The sequence below is a fragment of the Euleptes europaea genome, chromosome 2 (assembly GCF_029931775.1).
Source record: "Euleptes europaea isolate rEulEur1 chromosome 2, rEulEur1.hap1, whole genome shotgun sequence".
In the NCBI taxonomy this organism is placed as follows: Eukaryota; Metazoa; Chordata; class Lepidosauria; order Squamata; family Sphaerodactylidae; genus Euleptes; species Euleptes europaea.
This window is the reverse complement of record NC_079313.1, coordinates 40396414-40419128: the sequence shown is the minus strand read 5'-3', so window position 1 is coordinate 40419128 and position 22715 is coordinate 40396414.

Genomic DNA, 22715 nt, shown 5'->3' with positions numbered 1-22715 from the left:
TTCATTAAAACTTGTATATAAAAAGGCCGTCTCAAAGATTAAACCCAAGTATGTGTCAACACCGAACCCAGAGGAAAGAATTTGTAAGTTCAGCTGCACATATGGCCCTAAAATCTTTGATGATTAATGGCACTTGGAAAAGAAAGTTTCTCATTTATTGTGGGAAATCATTCCCAGCCCCCAATACACACACACTATAAAAGAATGAATCAGAGCTACCATCATAGAATTTTATTCTTCACTGATTTGGTCTCCAGCAAGCTACCAAAAAGAAGCACAGTCCTCCAAACCAGCTAAAGGTGACTTTCATTTCAACCTTTCTAAAAGTTTCATTTCACAAGAGACCTAAACCCACAGAAATCAAGCTAAGTAATGCAAGGGATGACTCTTCTATTTTCCCTTGTTCTTCTACAGTAAATAGTATTGGCCTCTATATATTCATGGTATTGATTTTTTTAAATGATATGCACAGAAAAGTAATTTCCCAATGTTCGCCCTGTCACTGTGACTAATCATTTTTTCCCCTGCTCTAGATTTTACACCTTGAGGAAACAGCTGTGTCAATGACGCTTTCCATTAAAGTGTCCAGCAGATGTCAAGAGGCACACATTAATGGCCAGATAAACCTTATAAATGGCAAGCGTGCAGTTTAAATACTAAATAAAAGCAATAATCAATAGCAAAAGCCGCAGGGGGGTATACATTTGCCTTGTTTTTAAACCATTTCTTGCAGTCTTGTTAAGATGAAAGTGCTGACTTTGAATCCCATCCGTCCCAAACTTTCCCAATGAACATTTGTTCATAGTGAATTTCAGGTAGGGGGATGTGATGGGCAGGCTAAGTTCCACTTCTCCCTAAGAGTGGCCAGTGAGAGCTGATGGAATGTGGGGAGAGTTGAAAAACAGAGTTAAGAACAACAGCTGGGAGTTGGCAGCTGGGGAATTGAGAGGGTGAAAGGAGGATGTCTGACTGAGGGAAACTGTGCAGAAGAGCTGATCAGAGCAAGCTAAAAGCAGTCAATTTATAACCAAAGGATCCCAATTGCAGGAATACAACCACACTTCAAAAGTTCAATGGAAGCAAAACTTTTAATTTGTACTTTACTTTCTTCAGTTACCTTAATACAATAAACATTAACGTCTTGTTTTTGCTGAACCCTATGGGCTGGGTGTTTAAGGGAAAGAAATGCACACGGACACAAAATGTAATGCTCCATTCTCTCTCCCTCTCTTTTTTTAAAAAATGTAGAGAATACACTATCTACTACAATCAAAATGGAATGGACAACTGGTCAGGAGTTCTAATGAAGCCTTTAGTGGCCATCTGAGTATAAAGGCAGTGTGAGATTTTCATTTGATGGTTAATAATAATTGTGAGTTTGATATGGAAGAAAAATAAAGATTTCTGCCAAGGATGTCCAATGTTTTTATTTCATCCATTATTCAAGTAGATCTTCTAGAACATAAACAAACAGCTTCCGACTTCATTCTGATATGGAGATGACCAGACAAAGTTAAACCAATCAACCAACAAAGGAAGTCTTCTAGCCATCAGTACTGAGAGACCAAGCAGGTTCTGCTGCCTTATGTTAACTGCAAATGTAACTTGCTTTGGAAAAGGAACTTATCTCAAAATCCATTTGGAATGAAGAATCTGGTCTTTTGCACTACTTAGTTCCTCTTATGGCCATGGGAGAATCCAGCTATTTTGTAGGATTTTAGCTTTCATAGGATGGTCTCTACTTTATAGCCTACATTTCCTCCAAGAAACATCTGGTTATTACATGTTTTACCTCACAACAAACTTTTTAAGTAGGAGTGGCTGAGAGAGTTTGACTGGCCCAATCTCACTCTTTATCAGTGATCTTCATAGGGCAAGCAGGGATTGAAACCCAGTGCAGGTCTAGCCACACAACATTACAGAACACATGAAGTTGCCTTATAATGAATCAGTGTATTGGTTTCTTAAACTTATTATTGTCTACTCTGTGTGGCAGCAGCTCTCCTCGGTCCCAGGAAGAGGTATTGACAGCACAGACCTGAGGTGCTCCTCCCCCCAGAAAGTCCCCGGAATGCCCCCCAGCGCCAGCATGGCCTCTCTACAAAGTGGCCTGCGCCACGGAGAGGCCGCACCAGCGGAAGGGAGAGGTGCTAGCGGAGGGGGGACTGGCCTCGCCGCCAGAGTAAGTGTGTTTAAACATGCGATTACACGCACTTACGCTGGCGGTGAGGTCACGCCACATCCTAAGAAGATTCGGCCCAATTTTCAGGAATGGGCTGTAAGTGAAGGTTAAACTGTTTTAGCTGTGTGAACCCTGTGAAATGACTTCAAACTTTGTGTTTTAATTCTGTATTGGTTTTGTGTATGGTTGGACACTTGTGATGTCTGTGTCCCACAGCTTCTGCTGTTTTGTTGGCCACCTTGAGATTGCATAGATAAGGCAGGGCATAAATATTTTAAATAATAAACAAATCACCTCCCACCTGATCAATTTTTAATTGTAGATGGGGGAGATTGAACCTAGGACCTTATGGATGCAAAGCAGACTGCCCTTACACTAAGCCACGTTCCCTGCCCCCACTGGTACACTGTTTCAGTTGCTCCACACATGCTCCTGTGGCATATTGCTCCTGTTCACAAGGAAGATGTTCATACCCTTGGAGACCAAGTTCTCAGTCTAAAAAATGTTTTTAATTAAACAAGGAAAAATACTAAAGGTGCTTCAACAAAAGCCCTTTTGCCAAATGTCAATCATTTATTCACTGCCAAGTCAAAGACTTTTATTTCAGGTGTTTCTTTGATCTACAATGGCACCTACAATATAGTGAATAATATTCTGTATACTTCAAAGGCAGAATGGAAAATGTCTGTGTAAAATTCAAAAGGAGGAAAAAGAAGAAAAGAAAAAGGAATTATCAGTACAGGGGAGATGTATTACCAGTATCATTTATTAAAGGAACACATGTATATTCTTTCTTGTACAATACTGACAGTAGTCAGAGTGACAGTCATGTCCAACTTAGAAATAAATGTCAAGAGAAAATATAGAAAGGAGAATGAGACAAATGGTTTGCAAATTTAGAATGGTTTTGCTAGAATTTTTATGAGTGATGACAAACTATGTTCTGACAAAGAGCTCAGCTGTCTGCTTTCTATAATCTACCGGGGGGGTGGGGACCATGGCTCGGTGGCAGAACATCTGCCTTGTTTGCAGAAGGGCCAAGATTCAATACCCATCATGTCCATTTACTACTCAGGTACTAAGCGATATGAAAGACCTGTACTGAGAGTTACTACCGATCAGAGTTCACCACATTGACTTCGCTAGACCAATGAAATGTTCTCACTTAGTGTAAGTCAATTTAATATGTTCCACATATATAAACAACTAAATTTCCTATGTAATTTAAACATGTAGGCTTCAAGGGGCTGCATGCTCACTTAAGGTGGGTCCCACCAGTGGCACCATTTTATTTATAACTTGTTTTAAGAAACGAAGAGAAGGAGAAGGATGGGCTTATGTGATAAACAACATTAAAGGTGGTTTCCTTGGTGCATATTAAAGGTGAATCCTGGGTCTGAAAAGGCTGGAGATTATTGATGGAAATCACAGTCATTTGGAGATTTTTGGTGTGAACTGCTAGTAATATGTTCCTTGTTGCACTGAGTAAAGTTTCTGTCAGGGTCAATGGAAAGCTTCATAAAATAAAGAAGAAATAAGGTTGTGTCACTACTCTGTAGTAAGTCTGTTTGTTCTCCTCCCACTCTATGGCAGAATACATCCCACATTCATGCACCTAGTCTGATATGTTATTCAGTCCTTTGTGCCCTTCCTGTAAATAGTTATTAAGTTGTGATCACTCTATAGGACCCAGATCACATAGAAACAATCTAATGTACAAAGTCTCTGGTATATGTAGAAATCTGTGTTGAACAGAGTTTCCCCATTCTAGTCTGTTACAGTTCCATGGATTGATCTTGCCTTTCTTCTAATTTAACATGAAGGATTGCTAATCACCAGACTATTGGTGTGGAAGAAAGATGAAGCATAGTTGTGGACATCTGGACCATGCCATCATTACTCACTATCGGTGAGCTCAGTTCTGAGTCCCAAAGACCATTCCAACATCTACAAGGGATTGCAGTGAGCAATGTCATCTGATTTCCCTTTTGAATGATGTATTTTGTTTTATTTTAGTATTGTTTTAAACTATGATGTTACCCACCCTAGGTCTCACTTTGGTGTAATAGAAGTTGGCATATATTGGTGTATTATTTAAAATAATATAAAAAGGGAAAATAGCAGATTGAATGTTTTGGTGCAATTTTGCAAACAAGACCGGGTTAATTCAGAATTTTTTTTTATCTGGAGAGAAAATTGGATGGGGAGAATTTTATAAGCATCTCTGTATGAATTTCTGTCTCACATCTCATAACATGCAACATGTTCCAGGCTTTAGTGCACTTCAGAACCCTGTTGACTTCACTCAGGAAAATCAGTTCAAAGATATCCAAATCACTGTGACAAGTAAATGCTACTAACATACATGAGACAGGCTATACCTTTAACCTGATATTTTGGTCAGACCCGATAAGTGAGAAAATAATCTTGCAAAATTGTGGCAGAGTATTACAAAATTATAACTCCTCAGAGGACTCATATCTTGGTGCCAGCAGAGCAGACCACAGACCAACTAGAGCTGTGTGTGATTTAACTGATGCAATAGGCTTTCAAATGGGTTTTATGGAGTGTTCTTTCTGGTTTGGTATGAGTCTTCCACTAACAACACTCAAGACTTCTCCGAACCCTTTTCATGTCCCCTAGTTGCCTAGTAATCCAGGAAGCAGGGTCTCTCTGAGAGCACACTAGGGAGTGACCTTGTGTATACCCCATTGTAGTTCAGCATTCCAAACCATTCGAAGTGCTTCAATAGTGTTTGGCACTGATAGTCAAAATTCCCAGGGCATCCTGAAAACCAGTTGGATACAATATTTTTGAGCTAGACCAGAATTACTAGAGATAATTGCAATATCCAATTAGAGTGCATTTCACAATCAAAACAGAGTCCCTACTCACCCAGAGGAATCATAGCATCACCATTCCAAGGAACCTCTGATATCCACTCCAGCTAAGATCAATTCTGATATTCAATTTTGGCAATGGTGCAAATGTTTGGATTGAGTCTCAGTGCTCAGAAGTACAAGCTTCTAGGTTCTCAGGGGGCAGCCAGGTACTTAGAGATGCTTCTTTGAATACCTGTTTTATGTCTGAGAGCCTTAGAAGTGCACACATCTGAGCTCTGAGGCTCAATTCAGGCACTCAGGGACCCATCTCTAAGGATTTGGATCAGAATTGTTTCTCTTAATGCCCACAGACACTGCATTAAAAAGTGGGTGAGAAAGGGGAAGTGGAGGTGAGGGGTGCTGGACTGGACCCTTATCTCTTCATGCTTGGGACAAATTCCCAGGAATGGAAAAGGATTGTAACCTAAATGGGACAGAGCACTAGGAATCTGTGCATCATGAATCCTAATCTTTGCAAAACCACCTGTGCCTTAGTGGTGGTGGAAAGTCCCATTAAGTTGCAGGTAGCAATCCCGTAGGGTTTCCAAGGCAAGAGGCATTCAGAGGGGGTTTGCCATTGTCATCCAAATTCTAACCAGGCCTGACATTGCTTAGCTTCTGAGAACTGATGAGATCAGGCAAGCCTGGGCTATGCAGTTGAGGGTACTTGTGCCTTACAAAGAGAAAAACAGAGGAGAAAGTTGAGGTATAATTATTAAATACCATACTTAAATAAGGAGAATTTGCAACTTGAAAAATGTCATCAACTAAAAACACAGTGAATATCTATTTCACATACCTTCCTGAGAAAATGAATTTTTCTCATTGAGTTGGGCAGCCCATTCCTGAAGGGATATGTGGATGTGCAGTGGACAGGAGTGGTGTAGCTGTGGCACCTCCACAGAGAAAATAAAACAATTTAAAATGTAAAATGGGGGAAATGCCACCATAGAAAACAGCTAGGCTACACCATCAAAAATGGTGGTGTAGCAACACTGCAACTCGAGGGGGTGTTCCCATGCTGAAAGGGGTCAGGATGCTGCCTAAAGGCAGCTCCACCCCCTGAAATGCCCCCACACATGCTGGTGTGGGCTCCGACTTTTGAGGTTTTGCTCCTGTAGTGGCTGTGTTGGTGGCGCAATCCTGTGGTGCAGCCCTGCTCGACTTACTGACACCAGCATGAATGTCCCCCATGCCAGCGTAAGTGCTCCTTATCCCAAGATAAATGGGCTCTTATGTCAGCGCGGGGGTCACGCTGGCTTCTATGCTGATTTGCCCCCCCTTCAGGATTGCACTCTTAATGTTTCCTTTTATTTAACAACATTTTCTTGTTCTGGTGTTGAAAGAAGGGACTTAAAGTGCTAACCAAAACAAAGTGGCACCATTCTAGCCCATTGACTTAAATGGATTTAGAAGAATATAATTCTGCTTAGGGTTAATTCTGATAGTCGAGCATTAAGCGAGGTGGGGAGGACTTCCAACAAATGGAAGCAAATTTCATAAGCAGAAATATACAACAATTTATTATCATCAGGATGAAACAATGAAGAAAATACTGGCCTTGAGCCAAAGAGAAGCAGGTTCGGCTTTGTGATATTGGGTAAATAATTGCCTTTCAGCCTTATTTCTCAGTTTGCTAAACATGAGTAACAATAATTTTTCAAATAGAGGTCTAGTGAGCATGGTTAATCAGACAGTGCTATCCTAAAAATAATTTCCTGGGAGTAAGCCCCATTGAATAAAATGGGACTTACTTCCAAGAAAACCTGCTTAGGATTGGCTGCCTATACAACCTGTGGGTCAAAGGTTATCCAAATGTGTAAGCATTGTAAATAAAAAATGTGGACTGAGGTGAGGAGCATATTCAGAAAAAAAATCATTGCATCCCGCTTTCTCAACGACTCTGTCCTTGGAATACTGGGAAAGTAGAGTCCATTGAACACATATTCTGCCCATTTTATGACATTTGACACGAGTATATAGCTCCAGCCTTGTAAACCATATTGGGAAGATCTGGACAATTGTATGCCTCCTTTCTTCTTGCTGATTCTTCCCAAGAGATAACCCATAAAGTTGCTAAATTCTGCCTGCTACCATGCGGGATACAAAAGCAGCTGACTAATCCCTAACAGCTTTGCCTGGTTGATGGGGGAGGGCCTTATTCTTTTGTGCCCCTCCCAATTTTTGTTTACAGTCTTCTATTTGCCACATTATATGAGTCTACTTTTATTTTATTTTATTTCTTAATCTTCTGGAGCTGGTTTTGTATTGAAATAAATTTTGACTGACAGGGGAAAAAAAGATTTTGGGTATTTATTTTGAAAAATTATATGTCTTTTCTCCAGAGACCTGCTCAGCATTTGCAAGCACAAGCCTCACCATACCATGGTACAGACAGTATACAGGCCTGGGCGATATGCATGAGATTAGTTCTAAATTCACAACAAGAATCAAGGCATGCTTTGGTGTGGTGAAAACCACTGACACCCATATGATGATCTTCACATAATTAGATTGCCATGAGGGGATGCCTGCACAATGTGTTTCGAGCACCCCACTCATGAATGACCACTAAATCAACATGATACTACATAAGATCTTTCATCTTTTCCATTCTTGGTGCCTTCTAATGTATTATTGCTCACCCTAGGCCTTCAAATGCAAGGTAAATAGAGGGACTGGAGAAAAGAGTATTGCGTTTATTGTCTTCCTTTTGACTCTCAAGGCAACTTTGAAAATCTCAGGCAACAGCAAGTCTATGTCTACAAGCCATTGTTCTTGACATCTGGAGTCTTTGCTGGTGAATGCAAGTATAACATGTCTAGCTGTCAGTTGAATAGGTCATCTCCATTCACTTCCATCTTTTTCTCTTTAGCTGAAATCGATAAAGAAGAAATCTGAAACACTGGCAACTGGAGGGCAAGAACAATGAAGCATTTAATATCAACATCCTGATGTCTTGTTTCCAGAACAACTTACAAGCCCATCACTATTTTAGCAGATATCACTTTCAGACTTGTTCATGTGTCATAGAGTGCTGCATGCGGTCTAGAAAAAAAGAGCTTATGGGCAACAACAGCAAAAGAACCACAGCCTTTTCATTGATTTGGCTGTGTTGTATTTCTGGCAACAAAAAAAGGCTTATGCAAAAAAATAAAAATAAAAAAGCCTCTGGCTTCATCTCAAGCAGTGGCCTCAAGTAGCGGTTCAAGCAGGCCTACCTTATATCTAAATGAAAATCTAAAAACTCGTCATGGCTAATATTTCATTACCTAAGCCACCCGGTTTTCATTGACAATAAAATAAAGAGGTTATGATTACAGTTTGATGAAAACAAATGTCGGGAGTAATTCATTATCTTTAATCACTGGAAGAAAAAACCTTTTATGACCTATACTGAAACCATAGTTTGTCTCCTAACGTCAATATTACACAGGAACAGTGGCTTGATCAATATTCATGCAAAGGGGAAAGGCAATAAAAATTACTGAAATACACAAAGAGGTGCTCTGTTAGAGCTGAAATAAATCTCTAAGACATGCCTCTTGTTGCAAGGTCAACTATCTTAGATCAAAGAACCTTGGTCAGATAGTGGGATTACTTGACAGCAATGTCACTGAAGATGATTAACCATGTAAATGATTATGATATGAGTAAATGGTAAGAATACAAAGGTTCAGTGAAGGCCAAGTAGTTAAGGAAAGCAGCACATTTATCATTTGTGCATAGAAGTTGAAAAATACAATTGCATTGAGATGGGGCCTGCAGACAGCCCAGGAAGCAGTGTGAGAAGTAATGTGCATTAGGGCTGTTGGAAAAAAAATCGGTAAAATTTGGCCCGTTTTTATTCAGGAAATGCTGAAGTCCGAACTCCCCCGATTCGGATCCATGGAATTCAGCACTAAGTTCGGAGTTTGGGAAAAAATTTGGCCGTTAAAAGCCATTAAAAACACATTTGCTCCTTTCCGCTGCTCCAGGGGGGGCATGTTTGGAGGTAGAGATCCCAAACTTTCAGTGTAGCTTCAGGGGATCCTTCTCGCAAGAACCCCCAATTTATGTGAAGATTGGGTCAGGGGGCCCCAAGTTATGGGGCCCGGAAGGGGTTCCCCCATCTGCCCATTGGAATAAAGCCATTAAAAACACATTCACGGCTTTCCACGGCTCCCGGGGGCATTTTTGGAGGTAGAGGTCCCAAACGCTCAGTGTAGCTTGAGGGGACCCTTCTTGCAAGAACCCCCAAGTGTTGTGAAGATTGGGTCAGGGGGTCCTGACTTATGGGCCCCCCATCCGATGTAACTATGCCAAAAGGGCATCCAACAACGCTCAAAACTAAGTAAACTGCGTAACTAGCATGGGTATCGTATCTTTTCATTACAACATAGCCAAAGTGCATCTCTAAGGCTACTAGCGTAAGTGCGACTTGCGCCAATTGCGTAACTTCAGTATTTATAGATTTCAATGCTGCTGGATTCAAATCTTCCACAGCAAAATCACACTTGCAAAGAATTCAAGCCCCCCCCCCCAGGACAGGTAACCCCCCAAATCACACTCCACAGAGGCAATCAAGCCCACCTCCCAGCAGAACAGGTAAACCCACCCCCTTTGGCTTCCCCCCACACATAGAATCTCCTCACCCCCACATACACACACACACACACAGGAAAAAAAATTAGAGAAAAGCCCCAAAATGGGTCTTACTGTGGATGTCTTCTCTTCCATCAGGAGCAGGGACTGGGAGTCAAACCTCAGGAGTAATCCAATATAATTCCATTTATGCACGGGAGGTTTTGCCTAGGATGTGCCGCTCTCTAGATGCACAGGATCGCCTGCTCCCAATCATTCCAGTGGGTGGGTGGAGGGACCGCATAACTCAGGGCCCCATGACCCAATCTTCACAAAACGTGGGGGTTCTTGCAAGAAGGGTCCCCTCAAGCTACACTGAAATTTTGGGACCTCTACCTCCAAAAATGCCCCCCCTGGAGCCACGGAAAGCAGCGACTGTGCTGTAAATGGAATAAAGATGCACATTAAGGATGGGGGACCCCTTCCGGGCCCCATAACTTCGGACCCCCTGACCCAATATTTACAAAACTTAGGGGTTCTTGCAAGAAGGGTCCCCTCAAGCTACACTGAACATTTGGGACCTCTACCTCCAAAAATGCCCCCCGGAGCCATGGAAAGCCGCGAATGTGTTCTTAATCGCTTTATTCCAATGGGCAGATTGGGGAAACTCCTTCTGGGCCCCATACGTCAAGACCCCCTGACCCAATCTTCACAAAACTTGGGGGTTCTTGCAAGAAGGGTCCCCTCAAGCTACACTGAAATTTTGGGACCTCTACCTCCAAAAATGCCCCCCGAGCTGCGGAAAGCCGTGACTGTGTTGTAAATGGAATAAAGATGCACATTAAGAATGGGGGGACCCCTTCCGGGCCCCATAACTTCGGACCCCCTGACCCAATCTTAACAAAACATGGGGGTTCTTGCAAAAAGGGCCCCCTCAAGCTACACTTAAAGTTTGGGACCTCTACCTCCAAAAATGCCTCCCCCGGAGCCGTGGAAAGCCACAAATGTGTTCTTAATCACTTTATTCCAATGGGCAGATTGGGAGGGACCCCTTCCGGGCCCCATAAATCGGGACCCCCTGACCCAATCTTAATAAAACTTGGGGTTCTTGCAAGAAGGGTCCCCTGAAGCTACACTGAAAGTTTGGGACCTCCACCTCCAAACATGCCCCCCTGGAGCCGCGGAAAGGTGTGGATGTGCACACACCCCCCACGGGGATTTCTCTCACACACAAACAGACACTCTCTCTTTCTGTCCCTGGGCTGCGCAGCAGCTGGGCTCATGCACTCAACCGTGACTGGCCACAAGAAGTCCCAGCTTGGCCACCGATTGGCTGCGGGAGAATGCTGCTTCGGGGGCGCTGAATTTATTCGGCGTCCCCCCGAACTCGCCAAATCTGGCTCATCGTTTTCCTGCCTTTTTTTTAATTCGGTTCCCTCCAAACTAGAAACCACCGAATCAGGGAAAATTCTGCTGTTTTTCGGTTCAGGTCGAACCAAATTGACAGCCCTAATGTGCATATGGGTAATCTTAAAATTGCTTGCAAATGGCCCCAAAAGTAAATTTCTTCAGGAGCTGATGTAGCAACAGTGGCTATGAAAACAAGCTGTGATCTAGGATCCAGTTCAGCTCACAGTCTCAAACGTATTAAGCAACTGTTTCTCAGCCTCCGTCCACCCATGTTTGATGTGGCAACAATGCTTGTATCCAAGAAAACTCTGTATTCAAGCTCAGCTCTGATTTCCCCCATATCCCTTTTCCTCCTGCATTTCCTCCTGATCCACAGAAGGATTATTCCTGGGATACAAGACCTACATGTCTGCAGTGAAGGAGTAAAAAAAAAGGGTGGGTGAGGAAACACTGTTCTGTTGGCAGTTTATTGAATACAATACTTTGTTATTACTATGATCTAGCATGTAAAACACTTTGATTATTTATTTATCTATTTAATTGCACTTTACCCCACCCTCCCTGGCCCAAAGGCCAGGCTCGGGGCAGCTCACGAATACAGAACAATAAAATCAATAAAAACCCTTAAAATATAATTTAAATACATTTAAAATAGCCCAAATCATGCAATAAACATTAAATAAACAGGGAGTAATAGTCTCCTTGATGGCGCTAGAATCACATAATAATGGTCTGCAGCATAATAGATGGAAATTATTACTGAAAGAATTGTATAGTTGCTAAATATTCAGTATCACTTCTTAAATATTTTTGAATTGGGAATTATCTTCCTACTGTACAATTTCTTTAAGATCACCAGGCTTAGTTTCACAGGGAAGCAACTTGGGAACAGCTTATTGGTGATGACATCATCAACATGTGCCTTCTCTTGGATGACTTCGTCCCTTTAGAGGCATTCACCACTATGACTGGAGCCTTCTGATTTTCATTAAATAACATAAATGGTGTGGGTCACATTCATGGCATGAAAGATGCAACAAGGGATAAGGCCTGTAGGTCCTGTCATGGCGCACTAATAACATCATTCTTCAGACATTTGGAGGATCACTGGGAAATTAATATGTTTGCACCAGATAATTTCTGGAGTGGGTTGGGGATGGGGTAGGACTCACCCCTACGGAGAGTGGGTGAAGGTGCCAGTAGAAGGTGCTTGCCAACATGAATCTTTTCCTTCTTATTTTTTTCTGCAGCATCCTTTGAGATCCCTAAAAAACTGATGCTGGAAACAGCGTGGAGAAACAGCCAGGTCTATTGCAATGAAGGGAAGCTGGCTGAAACTTGCCCAACCTTGCCCTTGGACAACCAGAACAGCTTCTGGTGCCAACATGCACCAGTTGTGCAAGAGAGAAAGATGAGGACAGTTCTGCCCAGTTCTCCCTTCTCACTGCAACCCCTTTGACCATGTAGCTTTCTTTGCATTCAGGCCTTACAACCTCCAACATCAGCTTTTAGGAGGTCACAAGAAGGGTGTAGTGTGCATTCCTCCCAATATGTGCAAGGAAACAAGGCCCTTTCATAAGTGTTCTTTAAACATGGAAAGGATGTCATATTTCCTGTCACATGCCAACATCCCTGGGAACAGCTACTTACTATGGAAAGCTATGCTATTGTCCCAGTTATTATTCTGGTGTACAATTACTGCAGTTCAGGGAACTGAAAGTCCAGCACAAAAATGTGTATATACTGCAGAAGTTGACAACCTCTACCAGAAGATTAGCACTGTCATTAATATAGCAGGAGAAGGGAGGGACATGGAGAAGTCAATCTTCTCTCCCACAGGATACTTAACAGAATCCCTGTGCTTTCAGAGAGATTAAATCTCCTGTTAGACAAAAGGGAAGAAGATAGGGATGCACAGAATAAAAATGGAATTTCTTCAGTGTCTCATTCCATCGCCTTAGCATGTGTGATATGATTGTACCTATTTCCTTTCAATCTATGATGCATGATATTGTTCTCCTTGAAAAAGATAAGTGATCATCTTGGTGATGAATCGGAGTGATGCTGATTTTGTTGCAATATCCTCAGGTACAAACCAAAGGACATCTGAACAAAAAAAAATCATGTGCATGAATGTTTACACACACACACACACACACACACACACACACATATAAAATCAGTGAATATAAAAGATACACACACACACACAGAGAGAGAGAGAGAGAGAGAGAGAGAGAGAGAGAGAGAGAGAGAGAGAGAGAGAGAGAGAGGAGGGGGGATAGGACAGGATTTTTTTTTTTTAGGGCTGAGCCATTTTGATCAGGTTATGCTCAACGTATGGGTTCACTGTTCTCATGTCCTGACCCTTAAAAAAATCTCCAGGCAGCCCAATAAAAAGCATTTAGAAATCATGAGCGATGACTCTATTCATGGGTTCCTGGTGCTGTCACCGACTCTTAGGTTATATGGTCGCCATATATCAAATTGTCTATTTATACCATCTACAAGAGGCTGATGAGGGCCATCCACATGATTTATTTTTTTTGTCTTAGTGTGCCTCTGATATTCTCTCTAAACCTCATGCTGGCCTTCCAAACAGAAAAGATGGCTAGTCTGAGGCAGACATAATTAATGCATCCAGGAAAGATGGCTAAACAAATTTGTCTCTCTGAGGGAAAAATATCTGTTAACGTTTTATACTCCAATGTGATAATGGAACAGAAGCTGAGAGCAGGGGGTAGAACGTTTGTCACATTTGCACATTTCCTGCATTATTGTCATGGGCCCTGCCTTCGGAGCTGAGGACCCAGAGGACTCTGAAGCTGAAGTGGAGGAACAGGTTGCTTCTGGGCCTTCAGTACCTCCATTGCAGTCAGTAGTACAGGAGCCTGAAACAACTCAGCAGGAACCACAGCTAGGCAGAGAGATGGAACAAAGGCAGACAGAAGCTACTCATCCCCCAACTCCTGCAGTGGAAGCTGAGAATGGCAGCCCTTCAAGCTCACCTGAACCTGATAGGCATATCAGGACTCGCCAGCGTATAGTTTTGCAGGGTAGGCGAAGGAATGCTCGCCTGGAAAGCCTAAGCAGACAAAGAACTGTTGCTGAGTCGTTGCAGGATGAAGCCTAGCTTGGAAGTGCACTGACTGATAAAGGCAGTGCAGGCACGCTTTCACTTTGCGGAAGCAACCGTGCAATTTCCCTGCCTTTTTGCTACTGCTATGATTGATCTTTCCGGCCGTTGACCCCTGCCTGTTTTGACGACGCCTCTGAATACTGACCTTGGGAGATAGCAGAATCTTTGTTGCCTGCTCCGAAAGGGGCTAGATACCCCGCCCCCGCACGTCTGAGGACTGCGGGCACCGCCCAGCCCTTGACCTACGCCGGCACAATTATTTACTTAAGTATTTATTTATTTCAAGGTGTAGACTACCCTCTCATGAAAGTCAAAGGTGGATGACAACAGTTTCCCATGAACACCTGAAGCTGCTTTATACTGACAGCACATTCCTGAGCTCTTTGCCCGAAAGAGCTCAGGAGGTGAAAAGGGGCTGTGCAGGTGTAAGTGGGATGGCTGTTGGTAGCCACCCCACTAACGCCATGCAGAGAGGTCCGGACGCTGGCAGGAAGGCCTGGATGCTGTCCTCCCCGTGCTGCTCCAGCAGTGCAGCCCAGGGACGCTGGCACATTCCTGGGGTGTTCCAGTGCCGGGCTGTGGGAGGAGCCACCTTTAGGGGGCCTCCAAAGCCCTTTTGGGCCGAGAACACCTTTTTAGGACATTAATTATGTCTGCTGCAGACTAGTCATCTTTTTAGGTGGTGTATCCTCCGTGCAACCCTATGAAGGGTTGCATGGATTTTTTATGGTGCGGGGAGGTTTCGGGGTGGCCAAAACCTCCTTTGGAGGCAGTGCAGCCACGCTGCCTCCTATGACCGGTGCAGCCATTCCTCTCAGGAATGCTCTGTGGGTCAGGCCACAGGTCTATGAAGATCAGTATTATCTACTCTGACTGGCAGCAGATCGCCAGGGTCTGAGGTGGAATTTTTTTTTCATCATGTGCTACCTGATCCTTCTAACCTCAGATGCCAGACTTGAAATTGTGACATTCAGCATGCAAAGCAGATGCTATATCACTGAACCATAGCCCCACCCCAAAATAATATTGATTGTCTGTGTCATTTAAAAGTCACCCAAAAGAAACAATAAAAATGGATGTGAAATGCAGTAGACCCTAGCCATTTGCAGGCCTCTGCATGATTGCTGGCTTCTCAGGATTATGTCTACACAGGAAGGAAGTGTGTGTGCCAAGTGAGTCTCATGGAGTCCTTGTTGCTTGCCTGGCCTGGTGACTTGAATGGTGGTACTTGTTTGCAGTATTGTGACTTGCCTGGGCCAGGTAGGTGAGGTGGCCATTGTTATGCTACTTTCTCAGCAATGCTGCAGCCAAGCCAGGCACCACGTGAGACTTGCCCATGCAAGTCTCCACTCATTAGGGGTTGAGTTCATGATCCCCTGCCTCCAGTATTCACACTTGTCACTATTAGCAGTGATCAAAGATCTGGAACTCCCCTAAATTATCTACTGTATTAGAAAACAGAAAAGTCAGCATTTATATAATAGCATATATGATAATTAAGTATTTTGTAAATGAGTGAAAGGGTAGTCCAGAAAATAACTTGAATTACTCAATGATGGGTAGCCGTGCTAGTCTATCTGTAGCAGTAGAAAAGGGCAAGAGTCCAGTATTATGTTAAAGACTAACAACATTTCTGGCAGGGTATGAGCTTTTGTGAGTCACGGCTCACTTCAGATACAGCTAGAATGTACATCCATCTGTCCTTAAGTAGAGAAAAGTGAATTCAGATACCCAGTGGCAATAGCATGTAAATATCAATAGCAGGTTACTAAATTACTGAATTACTCAAGTACCAGACATAAAGGCAGTAGTTTTGCTAGGGATATATAAATATGCCATTTTTTATTTCTTTTAGATTTTCTGTATTTTTATCCTGCCTCTTTTCTATATTAGTTTTTTCACTGTGTTCATTTCTTTTATACCATACTATACCATCTATATGGAAAAGCAGGTGTTCATTTTAGCATCCATTTTAATATTAAATTTAATTTTGATCAAGAAAAAAAGGCTATAATTTCCCCCTCAACAAAGAGACGACAACTTTAAGATATAGGTCACATTATTTTAAGTCAGTTTGGGTGGACCTGCTATATATATATATATTTTTTTAAAAAAACTTGGTCCCTTTGATAATATCCCAGGCCTTTGCCTCCTTCCTTCTTCAGTCTTTTTCCTGTAGAGTAGGTGGTATGGCAGTCAATTCACAGAATTATAGAATCATATAATTGGAAGGGACCACCAGGGTCATCTAGTCCAACCCTCTGCACAATGCAGGAAATTCACAACTACCTCCCCCCACACCCCCAGTGAACCCTACTCCATGCTCAGAAGATGGCCAAGATGTCCTCCCTCCCATCATCTGCTTAAGTTCATAGAATCAGCATTGCTGACAGATGGCCATCTAACCTCTTCTTAAAAACCTCCAGGGGAGGAGAGCTTACCACCTCCTGAGGAAGCCTGTTCCACTGAGGAACCACTTTAACTGTTAGAATTTTTTTTTTATAATGTCTAGACGGAAACTCTCATATAACCACTCAGACTATGCAAGAGAGTGGAAAAACATTAGCTGTATAGGTTCATGTGGTGAAAAGTCAATATTCGGATAAAGAGTATATTAAGGAATTCAAGGTGCTTTAGGCACACTGTCATAAATGTATACGAATGATGTCTAGGGTTGCCTGGTCCCTCTTCACCACTGGCAAGAGGTTTTTTTGGGGGAGCCTAAGGAGGGCAGGGTATGGGGAGGAGAGGGACATCAATGCCATAGAGTCCAACGGCCAAAGCGGCCATTTTCCCCAGGGGAACTGGACCCGACAAGTGCGCAAGGTCGATCCAGAATGCATTTCGAAAATCTTCAGCTTGTGGTCTGATCAGAAGTCCATTTTAAGCTTGCATTGAGTCTAAAAATAATAAGCCATGTAATCAAACACAACAATACTTACTCTAACACTTATACACATCAACAATCTATTTCTTATTTAGCCCTGCTGATAGAAAGGTGTTTGTGAGTTCCATGCTTACCACAAGGTTCTGAAAAAGGGAGTCCCAGCCGCCCAGAGGGGTTCACTCTCTCTCAAAGGTGGACATCAGCTATTCGCAGAATGACTAGTTAAATAAATGCTAGTGCACTTAACATTGCCTGGAGGTTGGCAACCTTAGTGATGTTTTGGTGAACAAATGCATTTGACACTAAAGGAACGTGTAACGTTCCCCATTTTCCATCAGAATGCAATTTCAATACAATCCAAAAACAGGAAGAAAGAGTGTATCAGTTGCTCTTCCTGAAGAAAGGAAATATACTCCTATGGAAATTAAACAGTTCTACCTTTAGATTAAGCACTAAGCAGAATTTCCAATAGTCCAATAATACCCTTCTATGAACTTGCATTTCAGTATGCTGAGTGTGTTCCTGTAGCCTAAATCTCTGTTCAGGAAAAGTGGAGGGGAAGCTACAGTTAGTCTGTAATTTCAGTTTTCAAGCAGAATTCATCAGTTTTTGGACATGCAGATATGTCTCCTGAAAAAACTTCAGTTATGTGAATATTCATTGCTTTGAATGTTTGGTGCTATTTTTTTCAATTGGTTACACGAATTCTAGTTCTAACTCCCCAGCTTCAGCTTCATTCCTGGATTACTCATATGAGTAAACCCACCTAGCCAGGATCATACAGTAAACAGAATAGCAGTGAAAAGGCTGACATGAAAACTATATAACCAATCAGATTTTGGTTTCATGATTTATCAGTGAGTACAAGTGACAGCAAATCAAGTAAATGATTTCTATTTTTGTATGGAGTGCTGAAAAATCACTTTTAAAAAGAAGCATTGCCAAAAAATGCTGGGGGGGGGAAATGTAAATAATTTTGATTCTGGTCTAGTTAAAAAGCATCCAGGATGTTATTCAAAACTGCCACTGCAAAAGCAACATGGGTCCATTTTTCCCCACCACAATTTACCGAGATCTTTTGAGCTTGTTGTCTTTCTGAAAGCACAGAATGCGAACAGGATGATAACAGCCTAGGCAGCTGGGAGACAGCTAATGCTTGAAAGCTTGCCACTGTGATCTTCCACGAAACAGATGAGAAAAATGCTGGCATATGCGGATGGCCAAACTAACAGATTCCTTACATGGAAAGGATATGGAAAAATTTAAGAAAACATGGTCAAAGGCCGCCGCATTTTGGGACAAACTGGCGAAAATGAATTTTATTAATTTAAAATATTGTCGAAGGCTTTCACAGTTATTAATTTAGTTAATGAGTTATAGATAATTGGTTAATATTTTTATAATATTGTTACTATACTAATTTTAAAACTGTTATAGCACTTCTCCGGAAGTTCATCGGGCTGAGGGGACACTGTATTAAGGTGGTTGGTGGGCTTTTAGAGCACTGTGAACTTTGTGATTTTTTACTATATTATGTAGTTTTAACTGATCTGTAAGTGCTCTTTTGTATTTTCCTTATATTTGTATTAGTTTGTTTTGTTTTGTTTTTTGTTTATTATAAAAATAATAAAAATTTATAAAAAAAGAAAGAAAGAAAAATGCTGGCAAACTTTTTGTTTCTCAGAAGAAAAATGACTTTTGCACAGGGAAGGAAGAAGATGCAAATGTCAGGCATTAACGATAACCAATGTACTGTGCTGTGGTCTGGCAATTATTTGACACTCCGTTTCAACAAAATCATGGTCCTCTCTTCAACCATTTCCCATATAGCGGTGTAAACATGACAGTAACCTTAAATCTTGTTGACAACTATTTCCTTGCTTGTCACCAAGCAGTCTGTTGCCATCCAAATGGCATTGTGCTGGAAAGCATCACCTAAACCCTCTTCCCTGTTCTGAATCCCAGAGTAGTAATTTGGGACACTGCAGATGCTGGGTCAAAAAAGTCACTGTTTTACAAGCAGCGAAAGAATTAAAACTGATTGTCATGGCAATGGATGTGGGTGGTGAGAGGAATTTACTGTAAACAAGTTATCTCCGAATCATGCCAGTGTTTCTATGAGAGAGAATTAGAGTGAATTCATACAACCACTATGGATACTCAGTTTCACCAAAATTAAAACAAGATGCTATTTCCATTCGACTCTTTCTCCAGGATGCTCAGGGCAGTGTGCATAGCTCTCCCTCCTGCCAACTGATCCTCACATCAAGCCTGTGAAATAGTCACTAGTAGTGCAATCCTAAGAAAAGTTACACTTACAGCCCATTCCTGAGCCACGCTGGTGGCCCACACCAAAGTCTTCAGGAGGCCGCTAAAGGCCCACACCGATGCAAAGGCCCCAGCGCTGGTGTCCGGGAGGTGCATGCCAGTGTTTGTGGCCCCAGCATCGGTGTGCCGGGCTGGCTGCTGGTCTTTGGCCGCTGGCGTGGTAGCGCCAGGCCCAAATGCTGGCGGAGCCTGCTGCCGGTGTCTGGACCCAGGCAAAGACCGAGTCGTTGTCCCGGGAGGCATCCCCAGCACAGGCATTCCAGTCAGGAATGCGCTGATACTGTAGCCCAAACTAGATTATAGGTTTTTGCATGTGTTGGGTTGGGGTTCTCCTGATCCAACTTGCCTTTCCCAAAGCCAAACAACAGCTGTGGGCAACTTCTTCCCCCAAGTGCAGCAGGGCACAATTTAGATTAGGACTGGGAGGAGAGGAAAGGGGCTTCAGCCTTCCTCCTGCATCATTTTAATAAGCCAAAAAAGTTGCAGAGTACACTATTTCCTCCATTGTGGGATGTGTGTACAAATAACACTCTCCAGGGTGATTTCAGCTCAGGAAAATGACATATGGGGGGCTCAATCAACTCTTCCCCTCATGCCATGGTCCTGATCCAAATCAGGTCCTGTGGTGCTTGAGAGGAAGAAGTTCCCTATGTCTGGCTGCAGGGAAGGTGAGTTCGAAAAATTTAACCTCTAGGCCCAAGACCGTTGACTCCAATTAACTGAGAAGGTTATAAGGCTGTTTAGGATTGCACTACCAGTGAGTACCATGGTAAAATAGGGATTTGAACCCAGATTTTCACTATCCTAGTTTGTCAGTCCATCCACCCTACCACATTGACTCTACAATAATCCACTCCAATAACTATGCTCCATAATGGCAAGAAAACCCTTAAAAATTAATTCAAGTAGATTCTACATTCAGTTTTTAATATTCCATATTCTCACACCATGTATCTGAAGGCAAGATCAAATATAATACTGGGAGATGCAGGAACAGATGAAAGAATGTTTAAAAATGAGTAAACAACCATTTTAAACAACACATTTTTTAAAAGTTGATAAAACAGTTATATACTGCTTTCCCCATTGTCCATGGTGCCTCAGACAAGCAACAGAAACATTAAAACCACAAAGCAGTCCCATTGAAACAAACAGTAATATTAATAATAAATCATCCCTGCACCCTTGACAGCAGAAATCCTATCAAAGTCCTTAGTCACCAACAAAGGCCCTTTGGAACAACAAATCCTTACAAGTACCATTTATTAATTCCGGTAACCAGAAAAAAACCCACATGAAAAATGCCCACATGAAAATTGCTCACAGAAAAAAACCCACGGTCATAAATGAACACAAGAAAAAAGCCCACATGGAAAAAAGCCCAAATGGAAAAAAGCCCACATGGAAGAAAGCCCTCACGGAAAAAAGCCCACACGGAAGAAAACCCACATGGAAAAAAACCCACATGGAAAAAAGCCCACACGGAAGAAAGCCTACATGGAAAAAAGCCCACACAGAAAGAGGCCCACATGGAAAAATACTCAAAGTAGAAATATTTCCGTATTCACCATTAATTCCTCTGTTTTCCTCTTACTTTGGGAATTGAACATGTTCAGTTGTGGAGGATCACCTGGTTCAGAATAACAAGTTTTGAATTGAACTGTTTAACGAGAGAATTGCTTTGCATCTCTAACAGATATGCAGAAACCGAGATACATTTTGGCCTGTCTGGCTATTAGATAGGACACCGATGTAGAATTAATGGTACACAGCAATGCCTTGGCACTACCAGATTTACAGCATGCACAACCAATCAAGGCTAGCTCCATTACCCACCATATTAAGCCACATTTCTTGCTTTCATTTTGTTTTGTTTTTCCTTCTTGGGACCACAACACAGCATGGTAAATGCAATTGGTGCACTGCCAATTTAAAAAGTCATTCTATGGCCCCAAGGTAGGATATGTATTAGTAAAGAAAACAAATATAACAACATAGACACAATGCAGTTAGTATGGAGAAGCAGCATTAGATTTGTGCTAGATCAGTGGTCTTCAGTTCATCGGTTGGCATGTTTAGGTGAGTTGTGGAACCCCACCTGCTATGTCTGAGCCCTGTTAGAACTCCAGTTTCTTTTATTTCTTTTCTTTTATTATTTTTTAATTTAATTTAATTTAATTTAATTTTTTAGTCTTATAGCCTTTCCTCCCTGGCAAAAGCCAGGTGCAAGGTGGCTCATATAGTAATATAAATGTACAATAAAACATCATAAACTTATTAAAACAATAGGTGAGGTGGTCCCACAGATACGAAGGTCCCAGATCATGTAAGGCTTTAAAGGTCATAACCAGCACCTCTACAGCCCATTCCTGAGCTTGGGTGGCAAAAGTGCTTAGGAGGCCCAAGGGGCCTTACGCCGGTGTAAAAGGCACTTACGCTGGTGCAAATGGATAGGATCCCGCAGAGCCCTCTGGACTCTGATCGGATCCAGGAGTTTCCACAGGCGAGCATAAATCAGCTCACCGTTCAAACTGGGTGGAAGTGGGACGTCAATCCGGGCCTTGAGGACAAGGTGGTCTGACCATGGTACTTCCTGTTTTGGCATCAGACCCACACCAACCCCAGACCCAAAAATCAAATCCAGCAGGTGTCCTGTTTGATGTGTGGGAACTGAAACAAATTGGGAGAGCCTCAGTACCGCCATGGACAACACCAGGTCCAGAGCCTGTGATGAAGGATTGATATCAGCATGGACATTGAAGTCCCCCAAAAATATTAGCCTCATCAACTCCAAGCCTAGCCAGCCACAGCCTCTAACAGGTTTGGCAGTGTATCTGCCAGTGCATTGGGCGGCTAGTACTCTAGCCAGCTAGCCAAGCTCTCCTCAGCTTCCCAGACAGGAAATGGGACAAACCAATACTAACTAGACATAGCCTACCAATTACAATATAAACTTGGGATGAATAATTAATAATAACCCTGGAGCTCCAGATGGGAGAACGGGGCTACACCCAGTCCAAAGGTAAACAACAGCACTTGAAACCAGAGCCGATGGAAATAGCCCCTGATCTTCACTCTCCCCAGTGAGAGCTGCCTCTGTAAATTGGAGTTCAAATTTGGCAGTGTAGCAGCCCCAAGAGTCCTCATATGCAGCAGCCTGTTCCACTTGGATCTTTCTTGAGCCGCTATGCAAAGTCCAGTCTAGCTTTTGAAGAATTATGAAGGCAGGGGCAGTCAAAAAAGGGCTTACTGGGTGTTAGTGCACATAGCTCCCAGAGGCTCTTTAATTTCACGGCCCTCTAGAATCACCCAATGACTGTCGAA